Here is a 17,405-nt window from a genome sequence, read left to right on the forward strand (position 1 = left end):
GTGTATGCCATTTTTCCGTTTTTATCCTTTATTTTATCGATAAAGTTAACCCCTCTTTTACCTTTCACCTGTCTCGCTAGGTTTTTTCCTATTTTATTTTCCCCATAATACCTTTCTCTGACTCTGCCCAAAGATGCCCTTCTCGTTTCCTCCTCATAAATATTCTTAAGTTCCTCTCTCTTATTAATCAGTCGGTGGAAGGTCTCTTGTTGTTGGCCCCCTTACTTTTTATGCTCCTGTTCCAGACTAAGGACCTCTCTCATTAACTTCTCCTTTTCTTCTTTTCTTTCCTTTTTTTTCCTGGTCCCTGTGGAGATGAGGACACCCCTAATATAAGCCTTATGGCCCTCCCAGAGGGCAGCACCCGACACCTCCCCTGTATCATTTGTCCTGAAATAGAATTCTATCTCTTTCTGTATCATTTCTGCCGTTTTCTTATCCAAAAGGAGCTCCTCATTTAACCTCCAAGAAAAGGGGCGTCTCTGTATCCCGTGTATCCTCAACTTCATAACTACTGGAGAATGGTCTGAGAAGGTTGCTATTTCTATTTTTGTTTCCATAACTGACTCCAATAGCCTATGTTCGACCAAAATGTAGTCCAGCCTAGTATACGTCCCGTGCACTGGGGAAAAAAACGTGTAGTCTTTTATTTTTTCATGCTGTATCCTCCACACATCTATCAATTGGCTTCGCCTCAACTGAAGCCTCACTTTTTTTATACTTCTCACACTCTTCCCCTTTGCACCGGACGTACTATCCAATGCTGGGTCCAAGCAAAAATTAAGATCCCCTGCCACTATTACATCTCCTTTCTTGAACTCCACGAGTCTCCCCAATATTTGTGTCATATATCTCTCTGGGTTTTTATTTGGGCAGTATATATTAGCTAGGGTGATCTTTCTATCCCCTATTTTCCCGTTTAAGAATAGGTATCGCCCCTCTGGGTCGGTCAGCCTATCGAACACCTCGTATTTTATACCCTTCTCAAACCCAGTCGCCACACCCTTGGCCCTCCTGATTGGTGAGTCTCCGTAAATCCAGTTTGGATATTTTTCGGAGTACAATTTCACATTTGTGTCTTGTGTTAGGTGCGTCTCTTGTAGGAAAATTATTTCAGCTTTATATTGTTGAAGTTCTTTTAAAAGTTTAAATCTCTTTTCTGGCGAATTCAAACCCTTGACATTATATGACACGAACTTTATCTCGGCCATCCTATCCTTCTCTGGGCGAATTTATTCTGCACCTTATGCCTCACCGTATAACCCCCTCTTTTTTCTTCCTTATTTTCCATTACATTCCCACTTCCCCTCTCCTGCCAGGAACATCTCCCCCCCTCCCCCCCCTCCCCCCCTCCCTTCCTCCCCCTCCCGGCCCAATCCAGGCCTCTGCTTTGCATAATGAGTTTTACTCCATCTGCAAGCCCGATCTCCTAGGGTATGACCTTGACTGCGTTTCCTCTCCTCCCACCTCCCCATAGGCCCCAATCCCCCTCTTATTCCCCCAGCCGTCCCTCCCCCCCCCTCTCCCACAATCAAAATAACATCGGGAGGATCAGGAAAAAACTGTTAACCATCTGCTCAGAACATACAGTTCCCCCTTCCCGTACCTCTCAATCCCTACACCTCCCAAGGGTCTAATGGGATCAGGGGGATTGGAATTCCTATTTTGTTACAAAAGTCCTCTATTTCATCTAAGGTTTTAAGTTTGAACGTCCTCCACTCCTTCTGCACTGTAAGCGCTGCCGGAAAACCCCAACTATATTTTATATTTGCACTTCTCAGTTGGTCCAATAAAGGCTTTAGCCTTCTTCTGCGTGCCAGGGTTCCCGGTGCCAGGTCCTGAAAGACCTGTAACGTTGATCCTTAGTATTGAATTGGGGGTAGACCTCTGAGCTTGCTCCAAATCTTAGCCTTTTCTTCATATAGCTGGAACTTTATTATTACATCCCTCGGGACCTCTTCCCTCAACCCTTGAGGTTTCCTTATTCTGAGCGCACGTTCTAGCTTTAACTCTGTCCCTTCTTCTTTTCCCAATAAGGGATTAAATATCTTTCCGATCTTTACACCCAGCTCTTCTCCCTATTGTTCTGGCAGTGATCTAATTCTCAGATTTTGTCTTCGATTTTGATTTTCCTGTTCCTCCATCTTATGTCGGATCTCTCTATGTGCTTCCTGCGATTTCTTTACTTGTGTTTTTAGTTCCAATATTTCCCTGGCCTGTCTTCCTGTTTGTTCCTCCATTTCCTCCACTCGCTTCAGTAAATGCCCCATATCCTTCCTTACAGTTAAAATCTCCGCTTTAATTATATTTTCTAATTTCTGGAACATTTCCTGCATTTCCCCCTTTGTGGGTATCTGAGAGGGGCTCCCTTCCTGCCTTCTTCCGCTCTCCTGATCTTCCTCCTCTCCAGAGGAGTCACCCCTTGCACCTTCTGATTTTCCAACCTCCTTCCTCCGCTCTCTTACCCCTCTTTGATTTCCCTCGAGTCCCGGGCTTTTTTGACTTGTTTCTTTTAAATATTTTTGAATTGAGCTGGAGTTCAGACTCTCCCTTGAGTTTTTAGGCTCGTTCGTTCTAGGGTTTTTTCCCTTCATGTTCTCCTTTACCTTTCTTTTCCGCAGGATTTCCCAGGATCCTCCTTTCAAGGGGTTCTCTTATTGGGGGTTTCTCTTGTACTGTTACCACACTACCTCTAAATTTTTACACTTCAAATATCGTAATTAAATAAATACAGGTACTGTCCCTTTAATTACTTTTGTTCCACCAATGCGGAGTGATTACACCACCTTATCAGGGGGGGGGAGTTACCAAGCCCAGTGTCCTTTGAGCCCGGGTTCCTGGATCCCCACTTTAATTTGCAAGCATATACCTCCTTCTCTCTTCCAATTCTCTATGTTATTATTTTTATTTTTTTCTTGTTTTAAGCAGTTCCTGTGCTGGAAATATCTCTTATGCTATCACTGCCGCCCTTCAGGTTTGCAGGCTTTATTTACCATACTTATTATAGTTCTCATGTAAAAATAGTATATGAGGTACTGTCCCTTTAATTCACTTCTACATACCATGGGAAAGAGAGAGGAGGGAAAATACTAAGATAGCCAGTCACAAATGGGGCAAAAACAAAACGAAGTATCAGGCGGGTGCAAAAATCCAAGCCCTCATGCTTTCACACTGCTGTCTCTTAGGAACGGGGTCTGTATTACCAGAGTTACCACTTCATCCCATGCAGGCTTTAGCAGAACCGCTTCTCTTATCTCATAACACTGTCCGTTTTATACTGCATTTCTCTGTAAGCATGTTCAGTCACATCTAAAGCAAAATCCAAAAGGAAAGATCTGACCTTGTATCCCCTCCTCTGTGTCCTCACAGAGGAGACCGGGGATCGTTGTGGGTTCACGGGGGTGTCCGGGGGAGGCGCCGTTACCTCCAGTAGGGAATCCTACCTCCCGTCTGCCTTGGTCCTGTGCTCCGTGTCGCTTCTCACTTCAAACGTTCCCGCTCTGCTCACACCAAAGCGGGAGGTTATACAGGCGGGCCAGCCACCGGTCTATTGCTCGCCTTAAGCGGGGCTCGAGCGGGGGAGGACGGGGCTGGGGGTCGGCGCGGCTGCACGTTCCTCACGCCAGAGCAGAGCACCCTCTCACTGTGCTCTCCTCCGGCTTGTTCCTCGAGGCCTCCACCATCTCCCGCGAGAGCGCCGCAGTCAGGCCCCTCCCCTCACCTCTCTCACTTCCGCATGACGCCCTGTGCACGCTAAACTGAACACCCTTTTTATCCACAGGAGCAGGCCACTCAAGGATAGCGGAAATTTTTTGAGGGTCCATTTTAATGCCCTCAACAGAAATGATTAGTCCCAGAAACTGTATACTCTGTTGTTCAAATTCACACTTCTCAGGTTTTGCATAAAGGCCATGCTGACGGAGTCGCTCTAACACACATGTTGACGATGGCTACTGATGGAGGCAGAAAAGATCAAAATGTCATCCAGGTAGATGATGACGAATAGGTCCAGGAAGTCTCTGAAGATGTCATTTATAAAATGCTGGAAGGTGGCGGGGGCGTTGCAGAGCCCAAACGGCATAACTAGATATTCGAAATGTCCGAATTGGGTGCGAAAAGCTGTCTTCCATTCGTCACCCTCTCTTATGCGGACCAGATTATAGGCCCCCCGTAGGTCTAATTTAGTAAAAATTACTGCTGCCCCCAGTCTCTGGAAAAGTTCTGGCACCAAAGGAAGAGGGTATCGGTTTTTAATGGTCACCTTGTTTAGTTCCCGATAATCGACACATGGCCGAAGGGTATGGCTTTTTTTTTCCACAAAGAAAATGCCAGCTCCTGCAGGGGATGTGGAAGAGTGGATGAATCCTTTCTTAAGATTTTCGTCAATATAGTCCTTGAGTGCTGCCAGTTCCAGTTCAGTTAAAGGAAAAATTCTTCCAAATGGTACTTCGGCCCCAGGGAGGAGCTCGATAGGACAGTCATAGACCCGGTGAGGGGGAAGAGTCTCTGCACCTTTCTTGCTGAAGACATCCATGAAGTCGTGGTATGCCTCTGGAACTAATTGGCGAGCTTCCGTATCCAGGCACATCAGAGCTGTGGGCTGGTTGGAAGTCCTTGGTAGACAATGTTGGAAGCAACAGGGTGAAGGAAAGGTAACATCTCTGGTAGTCCAGTCAATGCAAGGGTTGTGGGCCTGGAGCCAGGGCATTCCCAGGATAACAGGAAACAAGGGTGAGGTGATGATGTCAAGACATAAAAGTTCATGGTGAAGATTGGATATGCTGGCAGAGATGGGGATGGTTTCCTGGGTGACAGGACCAGACCGGATGGCGGATCCATCGGCAAGATGTATCAGTAGTCCTTGGGTCTTGGAGCGTAGTGGTATGTGGTGTTTTGCTGCAAAAACAGAGTCCATAAAGCAGCTGCATGCTCCCGAGTCAACGATAGCGGGAACCTGGATGTTCTTTCCTGGGAGCTGCAACAAAATGGAAAGAGCAAGATGAGGGGAAGCATTGGTGATTGCAAGGACTTGATCAGCAGAAGGAGGAAGCCACTTACGGATCTTGGTTGGGCAGGACCTCACGTAGTGCCCAGGCTCTCCGCAATACATGCACAGATCATTCATGCGGCGAAGCTGACGTTCTTCAGGTGTGAGCATTGGTCGTAGCAAACCCAGCTGCATAGGCTCCGGCACATCAGTAGTAGGAGTAGACTGAGCTGGTGGCATAGTACTTGAGTAACTGGGCACTCTTGGCAACATCCAGGTACTGGTAGCGAGGAGCAGCATTGTTCCAATTGGTGTCTGCACTTCAACGCCTGAATTCTGCAACGTAGTCCTCTGCGGCCCTGCGACCCTGCTGTAATGCATGGAGAGCGGCTTCGGCTGTTGCTGAGAGCTGAGGGTCCTCATAGATTTGGGCCATCGCGTCAAAAAAGGTGGTCAGGTTGGAAAGTTCGTCAGTCTTTTGTTCAAGAAGGCGATGTGCCCATGTCTGGGGTTCGTTCTGGAGCAAGGAGATCGCAAAGCCCACTTTGGTGGCTTCCAAAGAAAAAGTCCGTGGCTGAAGAGCAAAGTATAACTCGCAGGAGTTGCGAAAGGCCCTGAATTTGCTGCGTTCACCAGAAAATCTTTCAGGCGTGGGCACTCGAGGTTCAGGGGGTAACATCACCACTGCAGGTGGAGCAGGCATGCTGGCAGAGGCAGATGGTGTCCCCTGGGTAGTAGCTGGCGGGGAGAGGGCTTGAACACGTTCCTCCAAACTGGAATAGCTTTCTTGAAGGCCTTTAACTGCCTGGGTCAAACCCGCCAGATGCAAACACAGTTCATCCAAAGGAGAGGCTCCCTGCGCGGGCTCGGTCATGGCTGCTTGATACTGTCAAGTACCTAGTGGTGAGCCCGGAATGCAGAAGGAGACCTCTCTTGCGTCCCCGACTCACGGCCCCTGATGATGGTGACAGGAGGCATGGGAGTCAGAGGTAGCATGAGTGCCTGGCAGGATGAACAGCCGGTGGATGGATCTGGCTGACTTCAGGAACTGTAGCTGGACAAGCAGGCCCCAGTGACAGCAGACAGGAACCAGTAGACAGCAGGAGACCAACAGGAACAGGTGGATCACTCAGGGGCAGGCACACAGAAGAGTCAGGCAAGCCGGGTCAAACCAGACAGTCAGTACAGGAACAGATGCAGCAGGCAGAGGCAGGAACGTGGAACAAGCCGGGTCGATAACGGATGAGCACGGATGGACCAGAGGATGAGACAGGTGCAGAGTCGTGGACAAGCCGGAGGTCAGAGGCAGGCAGAAGGCAGGGAAGGTCGCAGGTCAGGCCGGGTCAATACACAAACAGATCAGATTCAGGTAATAGTCTCAGGAACGCTGTAGATCAAGCAGCAAGATCAGAAGGGAGAACTGGGTTTAAATAGCCCGCCTGGCGCCGGTAACCGCGCGCGCGCGCACGCGAACGCACGCGCACCCGCGTGTCATTTCGCAAGGAAAAAAAGTATTTTAAAATCACTTTCCATTGTCGGCTCCTATAATACAGAGAACACTCAATGAGTGTTCTCTGTATTAGCTGACAATTCATTCATTGATAAAAAAAATAAAAACAAAAAGCGTGGGGGTTCCCCTAAATTCAATTACCAGGCCTTTCAGGTCTGGTATGGATGTTAAGGGGAACCCCGTGTCAAATTTTAAAAAATAATTGACGTGGGGGTCCCCCTAAATATCCATACCAGACCCTTCAGGTCTGGTATGGATATTAAGGGGAAACCCGCATCAAATAAAAATAAAAAAAGAGGGGGGACAGACCTCAACATTGGGAGGATGCTTTGGGGGTGACCCCTCAAAGCACCATGTCCCCATGTTGATGTGGACAAGGGCATTATCCCCACAACCCAGGTACGAAATTTAAAGGAATATTACACTTTTATTGTTTCACTTTAATTATTATTAAAATCACTGCTCCTGAAAAAACTGCAGTTTTTAAAACTTTTTTTTTGCATTGATTCATGTCCCCTGGGGCAGGACCCAGGTCCCCAAACACTTTTTAGGACAGTAACTTGCATATTAGCCTTTAAAATTAGCACTTTAGATTTCTCCCATAGACTTGTACAGGGTGTTCCGGCTTTTCGAATTTGCCACGAACAGCCCAAATTGTTCACTGTTTGCTGAACAGGCGAACAGGCAATGTTCGAGTCGAACATGAGTTCGACTCAAACTCAAAGCTCATCCCTAATGGCAAGGTATAGGCTACTCCTTCATTATTTCTTCATCAGTTAAGCAAATAAAAGGTCTGGAGTTGATTTGCATTTGGAATCGATTGCTGTGAACCTGCATCATGGGTTCCAAGGAGCTGTCCATACAAGTGAAATAGGCCATTGTAAGGCTTCAAAATTGAAACAAATCCATCAGAGAGATAGAAGCAACATTAGGAGTGACCAAATCAACAGTTAGTACATTCTAAAGGAAAGAAGAATGCACTGGTGAGCTCAGCAACATAAAATGGCCTGGATGTCCACTGAAGACAACAGTGGTAGATGATCGCAGGATCCTCTCTATGGTAATGAAAAACTCATTCACAACATCCAGACAAGTGAAGGACACTCTCCAAGGTGGGCATATCGTTGTCAAAGTCTACAATAAAGAAAAGACTTCATGAGAGGAAATACAGAGGGTTCGCCACAAGATGCAAACCATTCATAAGCCTGAAGATTAGAAAAGCCATATTAGACTTTGCCAAAAACATCTAAAAAAGCCAGACCAGTTCTGGAAAATCCTTCTTTGGATGGATGAAACTAAGATTATTCTGTACTAGAATGATGGGAAGAAAAAAGTGTGGAGAGGGCTTGGAACAGCTCATGATCCAAAGCATACAACGTCAAATGAAAAACATGGTGGAGGCAGTGTGATGGCATGAGCATGCATGGCTTCCAATGGCATTGGGTTATTGGTGTTTATTGATAATGTGACAGAAGCAGCCTGATGAATTCTGCAGTGTTTAGAGATATACTGTCAGTCCAGATTCAGCCAAATGCAGCAAAGTTGATTGGACGGCGCTTCACAATACAGATGGATGATGATCCAAATCACACTGCAAAACCAACCCAGGAGCTTTTGAAGGAAAATACGTGGAATATTCTGCAATGGCCGAGTCTCAACCCACCTCATCTCAACCCAATTGAGCATGTATTTCACTTTCTTAAGGCAAAACTAAAGGCAGAAAGACCCATAAACAAAGAACAACTGAAGACAGCTACCCCTGGTCCACAAAAACGAAAAACAATGTACCATGAATGGTAATAATCCTGCAAGGTGCCATGGATATGTGTGAAAATAAATAAACATTAACCAGATATGACAAAAAGTGGATAAATATAAAAATAAATAAAGTCCAAAAAGTGAAAAACAAGTGTTGAAGTTGATCCAAAAAAGGTGGATAAGCCCTTATGGTATCAGTAAGGATCTCATAGGAATTACTGGTGTAAGGAAGACAGAGCCACCACCAACTTTGAGAAGGCTTACCGAAACATATGAACTCAATAGGCTTGTGTATATGCACCGATGGGATGGAACTTCCACGCCTCTTACTCCTAGCCAGAATGGGATATGACCCCTCCGTCCCTTGGATAGCTCAATGTAGTAATGACTGGTCAGAACTGGCAGTCTCAAACAAAGGATGGACCAAATCTTACCTATGCACTCATACGGTATAAATTGAAAAGGAAACAAATGCTCCACATAGTGTAAAATCGTAGTCTAAAAAGAGGATTTATTTAAAAATGAAGAACACTCACATTTAGATGAATTAAAAAGTGCTTAGGAGTATTCAAATAGGTTAACACAATGGCATCACCCAGGCTTGTCCCTACACGTTTAGTCTAAAGAGATATAATTTCTCTGAGCCTGTGAAGGTCACTTCCCTCCAATAAGCTATCAGTTTTCAGAGCTCTGTGCTCTATCCTGTGCAGTGTGTGTGATGTCAGATCCCCACCACCTGCCTTCTACTGCTGTATAAAATGTTTGTTTTGGAAGACTGTAGAGCAAGGGTCTCCAAACTTTCTGAACAAAGGGTGAGCCTCAGCAGAATAATAATGCTGCTCTCACGTGACTTGCTGGGTCTACTGGTGAGTTACATATGCTTACCAATCTATTATCTTCTTTATCTAATCTAGGTAGTCTTTTTATGCCCCGTACACACGATTGGATTTTCCAACATCAAAACTGTGGATTTTTTTCCGAAGGATGTTGGCTTAAACTTGTCTTGCATACACACGGTCACACAAATATTATCGGAAATTCAGAACGTCAAGAATGTGGTGAAGTACAACATGTACGATGGGACTATAAAAAAGGAAGTTCAATAGCCAGTGCACCACCCTTTGGGCTCCTTCTGCTAATCTCATGTTTATCTCGTGTTAGTAGAAGTTTGGTGAGAGATGATTCACGCTTTTCAGCCTCGTGGTTTTCAATTTGTTTCTGCTTTTCAGTTTGTGCTTGTGGCTTTGTATCTGTTCTTCAGTGCATGTTGCCAGTTTGTTAATGTCTTTCAATGCATTCTATTAAATAGTTTGCTTCTGTTTTTCAGTGCGTTCTTGTCCACTCATTTCTGATTCTCAGCTCATTCTTCTCAGGTTCTTTCTGATTTTCAGTGCATTCTGTTAGTTCGTTCTGACCAGTCGACCATTTTCAAGCCATGCTGTGGGTACGTACGCATCCTAAAGTTCATGCTGTGCTTGGGCTTGGTGTTGGAATTCTTGCTTTGACCCAAGTCCAGTCCATGAACGGGTTGAGGAGGAGTTCATGGATGAAGAACTGGTTGCTCCAGCGTGACCAATTATCGCACAAGCCTTTGTTGCAGGAGATCCAGGAGAATAATCCTAAGGCCGCGTACACACGGGCGGACTGTTCGCCCAACCTTGTCCGCTGAACAGTGTTTGGGCGGACAGTCCGCTCGTGTGTGGGCTTTCAGCGGACAGTTTCAGCGGACAGTTGGACGGACAAAGTCTTTCGGAAATTCCGAAAAACTGTCCACTGAAACTGTGTTTGAGCGAACAGTCCGCCCGTGTGTGGGCTTGTCCGCTGTACTTTCGAAATGAGCGGACTGTTCCCGCTCGGAAAGTCCGCCCATTTCGAGCGCGTGTACAGGTAGGCGGGGCCCGCGAAGGAGACGTCGCGGGCTCCGCCGCCTGGAATGGGCTTTAAGGGGAACCCCAACGCCGAAAAAAATCGGCGTGGGGGTTCCCCCAAAGTCCACACCAGACCCTTGTCCGAGCACGCTACCCGGCCGGCCAGGAAAGGGGGGCGAGCGAGCGCGCCCCCCCTCCTGAGCCGTACCAGGCCGCGTGCCCTCAACATGGGGGGGTGCCTTGGGGAAGGGGGGGCCGCGCGGCCCCCCCACCCCAAAGCACCTTGTCCCCATGTTGATGAGGACAAGGGCCTCTTCCCGACAACCCTGGCCGTTGGTTGTCGGGGTCTGCGGGCGGGGGGCTTATCGGAATCCGGGAGCCCCCTTTAAGAAGGGGGCCCCCAGATACCGGCCCCCCACCCTATGTGAATGAGTATGGGGTACAATGTACCCCTACCCATTCACCTGTGAAATAAAGTACAAAAAAAAACACAACACAGGGGAAAAAATATTTTATTGCACAGCTCCGGGGGTCTTCCGTCTTCGGGGGTCTTCTCGCCGGACTCCTCCGCTATCTGTGTGTAGCTCTTTTACTAGCGGAGGAGTCCGGCTTTCTTCCTCCCCGCCGCCGGCCTCTTCTCCCGACTTCGGGGGTCTTGTCCCCCTCTTCGGTTCTTCTGCCGGGCCACCGCGCCTTCTTGTAGCTCTTTTACAGGCGGTGGCCCGGTCTTCTGTCGCCGCTGTCGTCGCCGCCGCCGCCGCCGCCGCCGCCGCCGCCGCCGCCGCCGCCGCCGCCGCCGCCGCCGCCTTCCGTTCTTGTTCTTCTTCTTGTTCTTCTTCTTCTTCTCCTGGAGATGTTGACTCGACGATCTCTCCGGCCGGAATGCCAGGGACACGCTCCGCTGCCACTTATATAGTGACAATGGGGCGGTGTCACATGGTATATGTCACATGGGTTGGTCACATGGGTTGATGTCACATGGGGACTATGACATCGTAAGGGGGCGGGGTCACCATGTGACCAACCCATGTGACATATACCATGTGACACCGCCCCATTGTCACTATATAAGTGACCGCACAGCGCGGCTCTGGCATTCCGGCCGGAGAGATCGTCGAGTCAACATCTCCAGGAGAAGAAGAAGAAGAACAAGAAGAAGAACAAGAACGGAAGGCGGCGGCGGCGGCGACGACGACGACAGCGGCGACAGAAGACCGGGCCACCGCCTGTAAAAGAGCTACAAGAAGGCGCGGTGGCCCGGCAGAAGAACCGAAGAGGGGGACAAGACCCCCGAAGTCGGGAGAAGAGGCCGGCGGCGGGGAGGAAGAAAGCCGGACTCCTCCGCTAGTAAAAGAGCTACACACAGATAGCGGAGGAGTCCGGCGAGAAGACCCCCGAAGACGGAAGACCCCCGGAGCTGTGCAATAAAATATTTTTTCCCCTGTGTTGTGTTTTTTTTTGTACTTTATTTCACAGGTGAATGGGTAGGGGTACATTGTACCCCATACTCATTCACATAGGGTGGGGGGCCGGTATCCGGGGGCCCCCTTCTTAAAGGGGGCTCCCGGATTCCGATAAGCCCCCCGCCCGCAGACCCCGACAACCAACGGCCAGGGTTGTCGGGAAGAGGCCCTTGTCCTCATCAACATGGGGACAAGGTGCTTTGGGGTGGGGGGGCCGCGCGGCCCCCCCTTCCCCAAGGCACCCCCCCATGTTGAGGGCACGTGGCCTGGTACGGCTCAGGAGGGGGGGCGCGCTCGCTCGCCCCCCTTTCCTGGCCGGCCGGGTAGCGTGCTCGGACAAGGGTCTGGTGTGGACTTTGGGGGAACCCCCACGCCGATTTTTTTCGGCGTTGGGGTTCCCCTTTAAGCCCATTCCAGGCGGCGGAGCCCGCGACGTCTCCCTCGCGGGCCCCGCCTACCTGTACACGCGCTCGAAATGGGCGGATTTGCCTCCTCCTTACGTGGGCGAGTCCGTTCATTTCAAAAGTTGAGCGAACTGTTTGCCCAACCTTGTTCGTCAAACAGTCCGCTCGTGTGTGGGCAAGTCCGCTCATGCAAATTTTGAGCGGACTGTTTGCCGAAACTGTTTGACGAACAAGGTTGGGCAAACAGTCCGCGCGTGTGTACGCGGCCTAATGATTTCAGGAATTATCTCAGGATGACGGACCCCGCTGTTAACTGTCTGTTGGCTTTGCTGTCCCCTTTTATTACAAAGCAGGACACCTGTATGCGGCAAGCCATCATTCCCGAACAGTGGCTCGTCGCCACCTTGCGATACTTGGCGACAGGGAGAAGTCTCCAGGATATCAAGTTTATGACTGGAATCTCCCCCCAGGCTTTGGAAATCATTATTCCAGAGACCTGCTCTGCCATTATTCAGGTCCTGCAGAAGGACCATATTAAGGTAAGTTTTATCCTGTAACATCACATTCAATGTTTTTAATTTTTGCTAATGTATTGTATTTATTTCGTCATTCCATAATTACCATGCTTGTAATATGCTGTGAATGTCCTCTTTGTCCTCATGCATGCTGGGAGCTTTTAATGATTCTTTTTTTTCCTTCATACATATTTGCTTTCACTTACCTCCTCAGCATGCTATCCTGGGCCCATACATACCTAGAATAGTCACTTAACAATGAATTTTGTTTGCTCCATTGTAGTGCTTACCTTAAACACCCCCAGAAATGTGAAATTAATGTGAATGAAATGTGAAATGAAAAATGGTCAGATGTCGGATGGTGGAGTCATCACCCAGATGGAGTTCTTCAGACAGTTCCAGAATGGCAGCTTGTTCTTGCCACCTCCTGAAAATAATGTGGCGGGACTCCCGTTTGTCTTCGTCATGATTGAAGCTTTTGCACTGGGGGACCATCTTCTGCGGCCATTCCCAATGAGGACCCTCACCCCGGACAGGAGGGTTTTTAATTAAGTGCTGACCAGAGCCAGAAGAGTGGTGGAAAATGCCTTTGGAATAATGGCCAGCTGGCTCCGCCTATTTCTCACAGCTATTAACATGGCAGAATCTAAAATCAATCACATCACTCTTGCATGCTGCATATTACATAACTTTGTAAAAAAGTATCAAACTATGTGGTCTCAGTTGGGACTGAGCCCGGCTTATTACCAGATCAAACAACTCTGATGGCTCTTGAACCTAGCTGCCCTGGCTTGCCCCCCAAAGAGCCCACAAAGTTTGCCAAAAGTATCTAGAGTACTTTGCGGGTAGGGGGGCCATTGATATGCCAGAGAATATATAAACATGTGCAAAATAAAAAACATTTTTATAAACTGAACTCATTTCATTTGATTTACTGCTTGTGTTTCTCCTAGGTTCTCCAATGGCCTTTTATTTTTGGCCATTTTCTTTAATAGTGCAAACGTAACTTATTTGATACATGAGGTGACAATCTCTTCTTCAACTTACTATTATGTTATGCTATGGGTCTGCTACACACACACCTTGTTTTTGTCGTTAATGTATGTAATGCATTAATGATAAAAATAATCATCCTTTTTCCACTCCATGAATTAATTGCTTTAATTACAGCACAGTGGGGATTATTTAGTAAAGGCAACTCCACTTTGCACTACAAGTGCACTGCAAGTTGCCTTTAGTAAATAACTCCAATTGCCATTGTAACTACACCAACATGCTCCAAAAACTGGTGCTGAGCATTGAAAGAAGAAGACACACATTTTTGTGTATAAAACATTTTACTTCAAGCATATTCACATGTGCGTTATAATTATTATTTTTATTTTTTTTTAACAAACCAACATCTTTGTTGTATAACATGTATTATGTGTGACAGTATATAGCTTTTTTTGGGCTAAACAGGCATGTTTAAAACCATAACATACACAGCTCAGGAACTTACAAAGTTCAACTTTGATAAAGTGAAGGCAATATGAGACATTAGTATGTCAAAACTGTGTTGATTTTGACTTCATCGGATGGGGTGATGTCTCCCCTGTAAAAGCCAAATTTTGAAGATGCACACAAATTGGAAGTCAAAATGTGGATTTCCCTCCTGATCCCATGCCTAATGTCAACATGTGCTAGCTCCCCTCATTAGGGATCAAACAACTTTACATTTTTTGTTGTTTTTAGATTCTGTCTAAAACATCAATGATGTTGGTCATTTTTTTTTTTGGACATCCGTGATATTTTGCTTGATTATCTCTAAATCATGATTGCACTCCATGATCTCACCGATGAGGATCTGTGCACTTGCAATGTTGAAATGAGTTTCTTCTTCCACAACATCCACATCACCTAAAAATAAAAAAATAAAACCATGTATTATAAATATGCAGGCATACATCTATTAGCTGAAGCTGTGGTCTCAGACACTGACCTGTTGTGGTCACTATTTTACCCACTTCATGAACCTCTCCCTCCGCATCTTCTTCATGGTTTGTGGGGACTTCCCCTTCTTCACAAGTAGTGGGGTTCGTGGTGTCCTCAGTTGTCCCGATTCTTTTCTCCCATATGTAAGTAAAAAAAAAAAGGTATACTTAGCACACATATATTTGAGGCAAGAAATAGGAATATGAAACATTGCTTGGAAGTGTCCTACAATTGTCTGTTTTGGCAGAATTCCAAGCTGAAAACATGCTTTTTTCCCTTTCTGAAGCTGGAATACTTACCTTTTTTGTTATTCAAGTTTCACAAATGGAGAGACCCCTAGTATCCACTGGAGCACCTGTGTGGGACACCCTAAAAATGGTGTTCTGGTGTCCCACACTCCAGATGTGTAAACAGCTTCTGAGTGTCCTCTCCTTACATTGAATCAAGTTTGCATTTAATTCTAGTTACAAGCCCATCTAGACAATGTACTACACTTCTTTTAATACATAAATAGGCATGAAGTTAACCTGCATCTGACAAAAACAATGTATTAGTGGGTGAACTAACTATGTTTACTATGAACGATTACTGTGCCCACAAAGCTCAAACTTGCCATTTTAAACTGTACAACAGTAAAGAAAAGCAAATGGATCAGCACTAAAGTAATAATAATAATAATAATAATAATAGGAACACATGACAAATACTTACTTTTTTGCAGCACTTTCTTGATGCTTCTGTACCGATCTTGCTCCCTCAATTTCAGGTCTGACCAATGTTTCCTCAATTGCTCCTTGGATCGTCGTACGCCAAAGTTCCTGTGCAGACTTCTCACAACTTTAGTCATGATCTTGGCCTTTCTCACATTTGGGTTGCTGTATGGTCCATACTTCCCATCATAGTCGGCCCTCTTCAAGATGTCCACCATCTTCAGCATCTCTACAAAGGACATATTTGAAGCCTTATATCTCCTGGAGATGTAAGGAACTGCCTTGCTCTGGGCTTTCATCGCCCTCCTCATTGCTGCTCTCTGCATGCACCTGCTGTCTTTCCACCGCGTACTCCCCCTAATTTTAAATCAAAATTAGGGGGAGTCTCCAAAATCCTCTCTACCACCCGAGGACAAAGACCCTCCTAAGTAAAAGGAAGACTGGAGTGTATTCTCTAATAGTGAGATCACGCTAAGTATATTTTATCGGACTATGATATCTAATGAGGGTATCAAAATGGTATACAGTATTTCCCTTGGCTAAGTGTGTGTACAACCATGCACTTAAAATGGACAAATTGGATACCCCATCCTCTTTATACACACTCCCAAACCTATTACGTGAAACAATACAGAGTGTTGAGTTGGATTAAACCAATGAAAAATTGTAAGTAAATATAAAAAATAATTATGAATATCAATATCAAGCAAAAAAACTCCATATAAATCAGACAATAAGTATAAATGTGAGGTGCTCAATCACAATGCTTCTATATTATCTTTATAAATAGTCTTGAGTTGTGTCTTGCAGAGAAAACGGATACATTTACTGACCTAGACTTCCTGCCAAACTTCATAGACATGTACAGGGAGCTGCCATGTCTCTGGCAAGTCACCACGAGAATACTCCTGGGCCTTCCACCCAGGAAGAAGATATTGAGGAGCCCAGCTTGAGCCAGGTCTAGCATTGTTCAACATATTTCTTGTCAAAAATTTAATGATATTAACTAGATGTTATTATTGATCACTAATTTCTGATTTAACAGAGTGGTTTATATATCAATAATAGTAGCCAAAATGATTGAGACGCGAATGAAAAATGCTGGGGTCAGAAGGATAGTCTTCTCTATTTGCAACATGAGCTCAAAATTGTGTGCAATTGATGACCAAAAAACTAAAACTATGTCCCATTTTCATACACAGGAAATTCTCAGCCATTAGGAGGCCGTGGAAAGTGGCAGCCAGGAGGTGGCCATGGAAAGTGGCAGCCAGGAGGTGGCCGTGGAAAGCAGCCTGACCGAATCCCAGGTTTCTCCCCTCCGCCTTCCAACAAAAAGGACCAGTTGAGAGTGATGGCTTGGGTTTGGTGTGGTCTGGCAAAAGATGCAGACTGTTGTAAGAGGACGGGACATATATGTCATCTGCTACTGCTCCCGATCTCTTGGAGTCCTGGACTGTATTGTGCTCCCTATTAAATGGACTCCTCAGGCCTGTCAAATAATTGATGTCTGCCCTGAGGTACAAAGGCTTCAACAATTCCAACTGTTTCTCCAGTGTTGTCTTCCTCTTTATTTTGTTAGAACCCCTAATAAATTACATTTTTTTGTTTTGACAAATGCTTGGTTATGTGTTTTACTTCAAACAGGACAGTTTGATGTGAGTAGGCAGGCACATTTAAAAAATACAATGTCAAATTAACAAGGGACGCCAACACCAACCAACCTATTTGAGGTAACAAAATATAAGATAATAATGATGTTGTGGTAACTTGACACACAAAATGACAAAAAAATATTATGGAGATCACTAGAAAAAAAAATTCTATTCTGAAGATCTGGAGATTTTTTTTATTTTTTAAAAGGATATCACTATAACAAATTAAAAAAAGATTATTCTGGAGATCTTGATATAAAAAAACAACAACGATGGGGGCGTGGCTTGCCGCGAGTGAAGATGGCAGCATAACTCCTGAGCTCCCTCACACCGCAGCTCTCAATCAGCCTTACGAGAGACAATTTCGGCTATTATTACTCACTCGGATGATGGGTACAGCTTCTAGGGGCTCTTCTACCTCCAGATCGAGATCCCCGAGGGAAAAACACAGCCGAGGATCACAAAATATCTCGGATCTGTTCAGAGCTCAGAGATCCAACATGGCGACGACCACCCCAGCTCCCTCACAGGACGGGATAATTCTAACTCCTACTCCCGCGCCTC

The sequence above is a fragment of the Lithobates pipiens genome, unplaced genomic scaffold (assembly GCF_037356315.1).
Source record: "Lithobates pipiens isolate NorthernLeopardFrog02 unplaced genomic scaffold, aLitPip1_a1.2 Scaffold_13, whole genome shotgun sequence".
Lineage (NCBI taxonomy): Eukaryota > Metazoa > Chordata > Amphibia > Anura > Ranidae > Lithobates > Lithobates pipiens.